The following is a 12,440-nucleotide window of genomic DNA, read 5'->3' as shown; positions in this document are numbered from 1 at the left end:
TAATATATTGTATATAATTGTATATAATATATTGTATATAATGTAATATAATGTAATATAATAATACAATATATAATATATTGTATATACAAGGTGAGGCAGCATAACTTCCTTTTTTCAATCCTCCAAGGTTGAGGGGTGTGCTGTCGCATGCTGGGCCTGTGCATAAGACTGTAGACAGGACATAAATTCCGTGTGCCCAACGGGACGCCGGGGCTGCCTCAGATTAAAGGCCCTTGGATTCCCCCAAACAGAGTCTTTAGATTGCTTAAAGGTTCAACAATGTTCTTTATTAATGAAAACAAACAGGTATTTCAAGGCTTTCTTAACAGTCTATTGGCTCTTTCAATCTTGTCCACAGGGAATAGGCACTATCTTCATGACGTATTTTATCTAATGGGGAAATCCTTAACTTCTAATCTGGGCAGTGTTTCTTTGCCTCTGTTGGCGTGGAGCCCTTACACCTGGTACCAACTGCGTCTGGCTTCCGCGAGTGACCCTTACCAAGAAGAGCTTTGTAGACTTCCAGGGAAAAAGGAGTTCAGGTTTCAGTTATGGCTGGCTGAAGTCCTTCAGCAAAGGAGCTGTAAGGCTGTAAAATCCTCAGCCAAGCTGTGAGGCCTTTTCTCCCCGGCCAAGCTGTAGGCTGTATATCTCCCCGGCCAAGACGTAAAGCTGTATATCTCCCAGCCAAGCTGTAGAAGACGAAGCTTTCTACAGGAGCTCTTGGTATTCTGTCCTGTGAAAGGCTTCTCTGTGTGGACTGAACCAAAAAGGCTCCTATTCCCTCCAAAACCCCAAAAAGGGGGCGGGACCAGGGAACCTAACTATAATTGACAGGTGGCTTGCCCTATGATTGCAGCCAAAAGAAGCCACCTATCTGCAGAGTCCCTGAAACTTGGGACTATAACAAAGCAAACAAAATTGGAGCTCTTGGAACAGCTGTTCCAGAACAATTCCTAACATAAAGAGTGAAGAGAGGGGGGCCAGGGGACAGTTCCACCTTATCTCCTGTGCTATGCTTATAATATAATGTCATATAATGTATTGTAGATACAAGGTGAGGCAGCATAATTTCCTTTTTTCAATCCTCCGAGGTTGAGGGGTCTGTTGGATACTAGGAAAGTGAGGTTAATATGTAATGCAATATAATACTACTACTACTACTACTAATAATAATAATATGGCATTATAATTATATATTTATATTTCATGGAATACAGGGTGCAGCAGCATAACTTTCTTTTTTAAAACTTAATAAAACTCATTGTATGAATCAGAATTTTTTAAATAATAATTTTTATTGAATTTTTTATATAATAACAGAATTTGAATCAGAATTTTTTTTCATAATGTAGGCGCATACCTAAAGTTTTGTTTCACGTAGTTTTGAAAATCAAATTAGGTAGGTGACGTCCCCCATTCTCCATACACTGAGTAAACCGATTTCTGGCGTTTGTCATTACTCTTGCCAGCGTAGCAGGAGTTACGTTGGCAATTTCTTCCTGGATGTTGGTCTTGAAATATTGTAGGGTCCTTGGACGGTTCACATAAACACGGGATTTCAAAAAAACCCATAGAAAAAAATCACAAGGGGCCAAATCTGGAGAGCAGGCCAGCCACTCCAAATCCGCTCGAAAAGTAGGCCTCAACGGCAAAATCACGCTCCTCACTGTTCCAATGCATGATGGCGAATGAATTGTGTCAGGACAAAACTTTATACCCGCCCAGGGCCGTACCCAGAAAATTTCAGGGGGGGGGGGGGGGTTGAAACCTGCCTCCTAGCTCACGCTGAAGCAAAGAGCACAGCAGGGGCAGAGCAGCTTTCAATAGCCTGCAGCTCTGCCCCTGTCAACCACCTCCACCAAGTCTGGCCTCCTTAATGAGAGCATTCAACACCCCCCCCCCCCAACTTGGTTGCTGCGCTACATCAGCTAATGACAGTGTGAATAAATTGTCGATATTTGTTTGAGATAGTGCTTGCAGTTCTGGAGGGACTCTTAATTTTTTGCGTCTCATAGACTTAGCATGGGGATTTGGTTAACCAGTTAAAATTAATGAGTAAACCAAGTTTTTTTTTACCTGAAAATTTTTTGGGGGGGGGGGTTAGGGGTTCAGGCTTGCTCCCGCCTCTCGCTCCGCTACATTTTTAACTGCATTTTAAAAAAGGAAGTTATGCTGCCTCACCCTGTATATATATTTATAATATTGTAATGTAATACAATATAGTACTAATAATCATATACAGGGTTAGTCAAAATGCATAGGCCAATAAGCCATTCAATTGAATGGCTTATTGGCCTATGCATTTTGACTAACCCTGTATTATAATTATATATTTTATATTACATGTAATATTACTAATATTACAATATAATGGTATAGTACAATAGTATATAGTAATATATAATACTGATATTGTACTATGCTAATAATATAATATATTGTATGTATATATATCTTGTTAGCTGCTCTGAGTCCCCTTCGGGGTGAGAAGGGCGGCATATAAATGTCGTAAATAAATAAATAAAAAATAGCAGCCTCAGGCGCCTTCCTTTTCCTGCAGCTGCAGCTGACGGGCAAAAGGAAGGGGCCTGAGGCTGCTAGAAATTGTGGGAGTTGAAGTTCAAAACACCGGGAGGGCCCAAGGGTAATAGTATGATAGCTGGTTGCGGAAGCTCCGAGTGTTATGGAGATGCTGCATCGCAACATAGACTAAGCTAATGTAAGCCAGGCCGGAGACAGATAATATAGAAGGATTCTAAGAGTTCTTTAACGGTGAAACCCTAATCCTTACCCCAACCCTGAACCGCACCGTAAACCTAACCCCTTGTTGTTCATTCGTTCAGTCATCTCCGACTCCTCGTGACCTCATGGACCAGCCCACGCCAGAGCTCCCCTTACCCTAACCCAAACCCTAAACTTACCCTAACTGTAACCCCTAACCCATACCCAAACCTTAAACCTTGCCCTAACCCTTACCCCAAGGGTCTTCTCCTTTCTATCCTTCCTTTGCTCTCCCCGTTCTCACTCCGTCCCCTCTTCCCTTATTCACAGCCGCCTTTGCAGCATCTCCGTAATGCTTGGAGCTTCCGGACCCAGCTATTATACTATCACCAGCCCAAGTTTGCCCATGCCTGCCTTAGGGCTAAGTGGTTGTTTAGAAAAATTACTGGTGGTCATTGCTTTATTATTGATCCCCTGTTAATAATTAATCAAACAAGTGTCAGCATTGCTAGGAATATCAAGTTAATTCAAATACCCTTTAAAAGATTTAGAAATTTCCCAGAGGCTCGTGGTTGTGGCAAAAAACAAAAAAGAAAAGAGGCATATAAATTAAATCTACTTTGTGGTATGTTTAAATTGAACATCTCTATTCAGACACATTCAGTCGCTATTCAGAGTTTCAGAAAAACATGTATTTTTGTTTTATTGACTATTCTAAAGGCTTTGACTGTGTGGAACATAATAAATTGTGGCAAGTTCTTGGTGGTATGGGAGACCAAGTCACCTTGTCTGTCTCCTGAGGAATCTATAATGACCAAGTAGCAACAGTCAGAACAGAACACGGAACAACCGACTGGGTCAAGATTAGGAAAGGAGTATGGCAAAGCTGTATACTCTCAACCTACCTATTTAACTAGTATGCAGAACACCTCATGTGATGTGCAGGGTTTGATGAATCCAAGGCTGGAGTTAAAATTGCTGGGAGAAACATTAATAACCTTAGATATGCAGATGATACTACTTTGATGGCTGAAAGCGAGGAGGAGCTGAGGAGCCTTATAACCAAGGTGAAAGAAGAAAGTACCAAAGCTGGGTTGCAGTAAAACATTAAAAAACCCAAGATTATTACAACCAGACTGATGGATAACTGGCAAATAGAGGGGGAAAATGTGGAGGCAGTGACAGACTTTGTATTTCTAGGCACAAAATTACTACAGACGCAGGCTGCAGCCAGGAAATCAGAAGACATTTACTTCTTGGAAGGAGAGCAATAACCAATCTCGATAAAATAGTGAAGTAGAGACAACACACTGGCAACGAAGATCCACTTGAGATGTTAGACCATCTTCCAATGCCCTGCAGGTGTCTTGGAGAGGTGGCAACAGCACTTCAGTATCATTTCAGATGAAGAGTTCCTACATCCATCTATCTGATCTGCAGTCATAATAGAGGAACCTGTCCCACAAATTACCTTGGAGAAAGTCAAGCAAGCTATCGCAAAAATGAAGTCAAATAAGGCTACCAGTTTAGATGCCTGCTGATGTTTGGAAGCTGTTGGGAGACAGAGTGTCAGGTTATGGAACTTCTAGGAATAAAAGCCACTCACAATGCAGAGACACTGGAAACTTAACTTTATTATCCCTTTTACCAGACTACAAGAAAGACAGTTTTGCTGAAGCAGAAAGAATGGTGGGTTATATAGTTTTCTGCTCGCGCTTCCCCCTCCAACCTCATTCAGTTCTCATAATAAATCCCAGCTGGCCTTACCAGTTCAGTCTTTCCCTCCTCGCATGGTATTACCCTGATGGACAAGATTCCAACCAATACAGTGGCTCCATCTTTGGAGTTGCTCTGATCGCTGAGATGAAGGAATCCCGTTTGAGATGGTTTGGACATGTGCAACGAAGTGACAAGGGTTCTGTGGCTAAAACCATGTTGAATGTGGAAGTTGCACGTGCCAGGCCACGTTCAACGGCTCAACTGTTTGAAACGTGACATGGCTGAAACAAGACTCACAATGAGAGATGCAACTGATAGGAACAAGTGGAGAACAAGAAGCAAATAAGCGGACCCTGCGAATTTGTGGGACAAACACTAGGAAGAGGAGTAACAGCCACACTTTGGCCTTTGAAACAAACCTTTAGCACAAAAGCCAAAAGCAACACTAATTGCCCAAATGGAAATCCCGTAATATTTTGCTAGAATGCTACTAGCAAGGCAACTCTTCCCAATCAACTATAACTTCCACCTCTCTTCCAGAAAATATTACAGTCTTATTCCCCCTCTCAATACACTGTACTGTCTTCACGGTAACTTTCAAGCTTTCTCTTTTCACCCTGAAAGCAAGATTTGTCATTGATATTGTTGTTAATTCCTTTAGGGATGCTCTTATTAACTATTTTTATCTAATTATAGCATTTTTATTTATATTTATAGAGACCACAAGGCCATCTGGTCCAACTCCATTCTGCCATGCTGGAATACACAATCAAAGCATTCTCAACAGATGTCCATCCAGCCTCTGCTTAAAAACTTCCAAAGAAGGAGACTCTTATCACACTCTGAGGTAGCAGCATATGTAACAAGATAAAGTTGAGAGATAGTCATCTCTCCATAACCCTGTTGGGGTATTTTCGTGAGAACCAGAAGGTTGAGCAAATCCCTCTGACTGTTTCCCTAGCCAGGTATTCATGAAGAGCTATTGTTTATATATGCAGAGATATAGTTTTCAGTAGAAAACAACCTTACTACACCTTCAATATGATATTCTTCCAAATATTTAAACATGGCTATCATGTTAACCTTCTCTAAACTTTAGGGAGCTTCTCTAGAGCTCCCCAAACCACTACTCCTAGGGTTTAATGGCTACTATATCTTTTACCATTTTGATACTTCTCTAGCCGCCCTCCAGCTTGTTCATATCCTTCTTGAACTTGACACAGTATTCCAGGTCTGACTAAATACAATTAACTTTTTAAATTATATTGTATTTTAATTGTATTTATTTTAATAGGCAAGATTTAAATGTAATTTGTTTTATGTAATACTTTTATGTTGTACTTTTATATTGCATTTATATGAATGGTCTATGGTCAAAGGATTAATAAGCCGCTACTACTATTACTACTACTACATATTCCTTCTCAGCATTCAGGAACAGTTGTAGAAATGCAGAAACTGTTGGAGAAGAAGCAGCTGTTGCTGGGATAGGGAATTGTTCATTGCTAAATGTCTGGCTGTCAGATAGCTTCATTGCTGTCAGGTAGCTATAACATGGACCTCTGCCAGAAAAAAGTGGTATCCCGGCCTTCATTTGTAAACTGAAAATAGTGCATAATCCCCCCTCCACCTCTTCTTTAGGCTTCAGCATGTTGTAAATCACTAGCATGGTATGTAGCTAATGCTTTGGGTACTGAGTACAGTTTCGATTGCTTGATCTTCAAAATCATATTCCAGAGCGGGACAATGGGGAGAAAGGAGACCCCACAATGATCCGTGATACAGAACATCTTCCTTTGAAAGAGGGCTTCAATGTTTGAGATAAAGAGTTGATTAGGGTTAGAATTCTGTGCCTACTTACCTGGGAATGAGTCCTGCTGAAAGCAGTAGGACTTTCCGCATAGCTGACATCAGTGTGATTGCTCTGCACAACTGTAGAGGAAATACAAGAAAGGTTTATAAAACTGGGGTAGTTTTCTCTTCTAATTATAGAATTTGGAATCATCCAGTGAATTAAATCGGTATTTTGGCAATATATTCAGAGAAAGGGGGACAATGCATGGTTGTTGCCTATTCTCCATTGAACATTCGCCTTAGAAAGTACCGTAAGCCAAAAACTGAATAATGTGATTTCCTGGGGTAATTTTTGCTGGCAGACAGAAAGAGACAGTTGATGGCCCTGAAAAGAAATTGGAATAGATTGGTATTTAATATATATATGAGAACACTCTATAAGGAATTAGTCACTGTAGCTATATGGCATCTCTTGAGTTCATAAGAGATGTGCCATTTACTGCTAGCAGCTGGTAGAAAGAGCAGAAGGGAGTTGTTGCCCTCCTAACTTGTTTGTATGCTTCATGGAGGACAGAATCCCAACCAGCAAGGTACCTAAGGAATTATGGGAGTTGTAGTTAAAAACATATTTTTTAGTTTTGTCAAGTGCAGTTTGGGTGGCCATTTTAAGAAACAGCATAATAAAATTGCCCCACCAGAGTTCTTCTTCCAAGACACTTTGTAATAATTATAATGTACATAAATTGATAAGACTGATTTAATGATAGATTTATAACCCATTTTTCAAGGCAGTGTCTTTTGGGACAATTTAAGCAACTTTCAAAATTAGAATACTGTCAGTATACAATTAAAACAGAACAACAGAGGAGCAGCAAATTCAGTGCTTGAGGAGGAGGAACTTCATCTTTTAAAAAAACCTTAGGAAAATGCAAAGGTCTTTGCCTCATGGCACAGAGATAACAACTGAGATACCAGGCAAACTTCCCTGGAGAAAGCATTCCATTAGTTAGCTATTTGCCAGCAGCTTGAGATCTAAAACCAGCCTTTCCCTGGGGGATGGGCTGTGTGCCAAAAAAGTAACAGCCTGGTTTTAGGCAAAGTGACAAAAATTTTGGAGAACCAGGCTTTTTCAAAAAAATTACCAAAAGCAGGTGTGGGTTATATGGGTTTGGGATGTGTCCATGATTGTATTGTAAATTTTTCTGCTTTGAAAAACTAATGCAGGGCTAGCATTTGTGCTGCCTGTTTCAGAGTTGTGCTTTTACATTCGGAAATGAAACAGAAACCTATAAAAACATTCAAAGTCCCCAGTTCACTCTGTCTTTCTTTCCTTCTCTCTGTTGCTTTCTCTCATATTCACAAGAAAACAGAATTTATAATGAACCTCTCAAACATTCTACCTCTTGGGAAAGTGAACTGAAACACCCTTTGGGGGGTGTGAGTAACATCTAGTTAGGGGGTGTTATGCATGCATTTTGCTGCTTTGCAGGTGGAGAAGGGCTTTGGCTTTCGGTTGCTAGGAGGGCTTCAAGGAGCTTGGCAGCTCCAGCCGTGCGTCAGGCCAGTCCCTTTGCTAGCTGCCTTGGCAGCATGCCCTGGCTGTCTGTGTCAATAGCGCAGCCAGTGACTCAGGAGGTTGCAAAGCTCCGTGACGGGAACAGGGATGAATGGAGCCCTACAGCCAAGGTGGGGAACAGGAATGGGAGGAGGTGGAGAGGAGAGGAACAAGAAACGTGGCTCAGGCAGGGAGGGGAGGGGAGGAGAGGAAATACAGTCAAAAACCAGCTACCTGTGATGGTGGACTTCATCTGCAATCCACACAACAAGGGGGTGTATTTCTAAACCAATGTGCACCCTCTTATGCTATTAAAAGGGGAAATACAGGATATATTGCAGCTACGCCTTGCCTGTGTCCATATGAGAGAATAAGGCCCAAGACATTTGCAGATAGTGTGAAAAATCCAGATTCCATCTTTGTTCTCATTGCATGCTTGTAACTCACACATGTGGTCCAGTGGGAAGTCTCATTAAACTGAAACCTGCTTCTTCCCTACTTCATTTCAGTAGTGTTTGTTTAGGAGACTGGGATTCTTTCTCTAGGTCACATCTCTGTGACAACTTCTAAGGGACAGTCAATCATTTTTGAGTCCTGCTTCCAAGTATAGTCAGTCTTCTACATTTGAAGATTTGATTAAAATGTTCTCTAGGAAGCTTTAGGTCCTCCAGTGAAACTCAATGGGCAATCTCTGCCAGATATTGACCATAGAATCATACTGTAGGACCCACAGAGAACATATCTCTAGGAATCACCTGGGAGTTGACTATAGAACCGTACTGGAGGACCTTGAGATCCAGATTTTTCAAGTGGGCTTTATTTTTTTAAAAATTTTATTTAGTTTTTCCACTTCTGCAGGGGTCTTGTACCCTTTACCCCACAAAATGCGGAGGTCTAGTAGTAAATCACGGTTCCTGTTTTATCATGTTTTCTACCAGTGATTACTCGAGCTTTTCTAGAAATTTTGACTGGGGAATATGGATGCTGTCATACTTATCTGGAGGTTATGTGGTGGGGAAGGCTGGGTCAGAGTGTCTTACCAACAGCAATGTGGATTCTTTGAATGACATTATGCATTGCTTCACTTCAAAATGTGGAAATGAGATTATTTTGCTGAGTTAGACTCTGGACATCTGGGCCCTCTGTCCAACCCTTCTGAAACCTGGGGTTTCTGCCTGGTGGTGGGGAATATTAACATATTATCACCTTTTGTTACATATTTCATTGTTCAACATTAATCTACCTTCCAGGTTCAAGAAGTTAAATTGGACTGTGGGGAATTGATGGCCTCTTTAACTTTTGTGCCTGTACAAAATTGCTAGGTTGTTGTCTTTGGCACAGGCTACAGTTTCACAACTTGCTGCTGCTGAGTATTTTGAACTGTTTGTAACCTTCTGCCAGGATGATAAAATTTTGTTTCCTAATATATCTTTAACCAACAGGGCAAAACATGCCATTAACTTTTTAAAATCAGCTGAAGACCAGCCATATGCAGAATAAAGGGAAACAGTGCAAAGTAGCATTTAGCAGTTTGAAAAATCAAGGTGTGGGGCAGTTTAGAAACATCTTGATTTTGAGATTTGGCATGCTTTATTTTTTTTTTAATCATAGTTGTATTTTTCAAAATCCTCTAGATAGCAGTCATTGGCCATGGAGACTGTAAGAGTTTGGGAAGTATAATGCCACAAAAATAATATTTCCAAAATACTGATATTTCTATTTCATCACTTACTTCAAAATGTAGCGAGCTATTCAGCAGTGTCTGTGGGTTCATTGTATAGCATGGATTCTGGTCTTCTGCTCCAAAATCTTGCCTCACTAGTACTATTTTTGAAAAAGTAGAAAGGTATGCCATGCTTTGTGTATCAACTGCCTGAGGCTCACAGATCTTGATGTTGCATAAACAGAGAGGAAACTTCCTTCCAAAGTCTAACTGCAATCCCTCTGCATAAATTGTGCATATTTGGCACCAGGCCTTGCATGCTGCTCTTTCATTTTCAGGAAATAATTTTTGGCAAGTTGGGAAGTGTGACACGTTTTCTCTCAGCAGTGAAGCCTTCCTGCCAACTGGGGTGACCAAGAGGCCGGAATCTACAGTCTTTTGGCAGACTCAAAATCCTGATCCAATCTTTGCTGTTCCCTTCTCCCTCTAACTTGCGACCCTGAAAACCAAAAGACAGATTTAAAGATCACTAGATTTGAAACCAAAAGGCCCAGGAAACAAGGGGTTTCCTGCATCTTTGAACTCAGGACACCTTTGAACTGGTGTTGTGGTCTGAAAAAGGCCTTTGTGATTCAGACCTGTTGTACAAGCATTTTAAGCTCAATGTTGCAATCCTGGTATCTAAAATTCTGGACATCTATTTTCAAAGTATATGTATGGGATAAGGTTGCTACATGACTAGATATTATGCGTCTTGACAGCCACAAATCCTTTATAATCTTTATTACTCTTAAATGTTATTTTTTCCAATGAAAGAAAAAGAGAACTGCATCTTCAGAAGCCTTCAGTGGGAGCAGATCTTACCTAAAACAAGGCAATTCCCTGCCCACATCAGTGGAACCTGATGGAGACAGAAGTTTTACGACATCTGGCAATTGAGGGGAACAATTTGGTCATGCTTGTTATGCAAGGGAATGGAGCCCGGGCACAAATGTATTTATTTAGAGATGTTTAATGTAAGCATGTGTAGGCAGCAAATAGTTAAAAGTGGCCATTGTAAACTTGCCTGCAAGGCTACAATACATTAACTATACCATACTGCAGGTTCTTTTAGCCTGCATGATATACTGCTACCTACCTAATTGCAGTCATTTTTTTAAAAAAAATGCTATATTCACAGCTTTTTTGTTTTCAGTTGTAGCCTTGTCCATTACATATCATATCATCCTCTATGACAGTGGTTCTCAACCTTTCTAATGCCGTGACCCCTAAATACAGTTCCTCATGTTGTGGTGACCCTCGACCATAAAATTATTTTGTTGCAGTTCAAATTGTTCCCCTCAATTGCCAGATGTTGTAAAACTTCTGTCTCCATCAGATTCCACTGATGTGGGCAGGGAATTGCCTTGTTTTGTTGCATTTCATAACTGTAATTTTGCTACTGCTATGATTTGTCACGTAAATATCTGATATGCAGGATGTCATAAATTTCATTGTCATAAATTGAAATGAAATTTATGACAATGAAATGAAATTAATGCATAGTGATTAATCACAAAAACAATATGTTTGGAGGAGTATGGACAACAGATGATGGTATTTGCAGTACCTTCGACCAATTCAGCTATGACTTCCACAGCCGAGACCCCCCATGAATGACAGATCTGGACCAAACTTGGCATACAGAACTCCCGTGACCAACAGAAAATACTGGAGCAGTTTGGGAGGAATTGAAAGTGAGTTAGGAGAGATGTAGTTCACCTACATTTGGAGAGCACTCTGAACCCAAACAACCCTGGATCTGAACCAAATTTGGCACAGATACTCAATATACTCAAAGTTGAGCACTGGTGGAGTTGTGGGGGATAGATTTTGTCATTTGGGAGTTGTAGCTGCTTAGATTTATAGTTCACCTACAATCAAAGAGCATTTTGAACTCTACCAACAATGAAATTTTACTAAACTCCATGACCAACAGAAAATACTGGAGAGGTTTGGGGGAGTATGGCCAACAGATGATGTTGTTGAACGTATTACAAATTCCATCATCTATTATACTTAACAATTGATATACAGGGTTAGTCAAAATGCATAGGCCAATAAACCATTGTATAGTAGTGTTAAGCACTTACTTTAAAGTTGTAATATCTTTGATGATGCTCTGTGCTCCCCCCGGCCTGCATGCATTGTGTGGGAGAGCGGCAAAGGGCCCTTCACGCGCCTCCTGCACGTTGCTATTCATGCCCAGCGCACCGCAGGGATGGTGCGCTGGGAGCAGCGGAGGGGCCCTTCGCTTCCCCCCCCCCCCCCGTGCATTGCTTTTTGCTGGGTCTGCAGCTTGCGGGAAGGGGAGGCAATGGGCCCTTCATTCTCTCCTTGTTGCCTTTTTTTGCCGCTTTCAGCTCTCCATGGGCCACAGGGCCAATGGAGCACTGAAAGTGGTGAAAAAAGGCAGCAGGGGAGGAAATGAAAGGCCTGCTGCCGAATGGCGAGGCGGGCTTTGCGCGAGGCCATGCCTCGCTGAGGACCCCTCTCCCGCCTCGCTCCCTCGCTGGATGGCGAAAGTGCGAGGCGGGCAAGGGGGCCTTGCGCGAGGCCAGGCCTCGTGTGGAGGACCCCTCGCCTGCCTCTCTATATGGTGAGAGTGTGCGGCAGGCGAGGCGGGCTTCGCGCGAGGCCAGGCCTCGCGCATAGGAGCCCTCGCCTGGCCCGCGCCCTTGGGGCGGGGCCAATGGAAGTGGCCTCGTGACCCCTCTGAAATGGCCAGGTGACCCCCCTGTAGGTTGCGACCCCCAGGTTGAGAACCGCTGCTCAATGAAAAAGAGGTTCCGGGTTAGAAATCTGGAGAAGAAAACATCATGTGAGTTTTTCTTCTATGTTTAACGTAATAAGTTCTGAGAACCATATACCATGAGTCTGGGAAATGTGTGCCATTTGCCCTCCATCCCAGGTAGGAAAATGTCTTGGACCAGTTTTGATCGC

Source organism: Anolis sagrei, chromosome 6 (genome assembly GCF_037176765.1).
Source record: "Anolis sagrei isolate rAnoSag1 chromosome 6, rAnoSag1.mat, whole genome shotgun sequence".
NCBI classification, from domain to species: Eukaryota; Metazoa; Chordata; class Lepidosauria; order Squamata; family Dactyloidae; genus Anolis; species Anolis sagrei.
The sequence above is the reverse complement of the archived record's forward strand: the minus strand, read 5'-3'. Positions refer to the sequence as shown.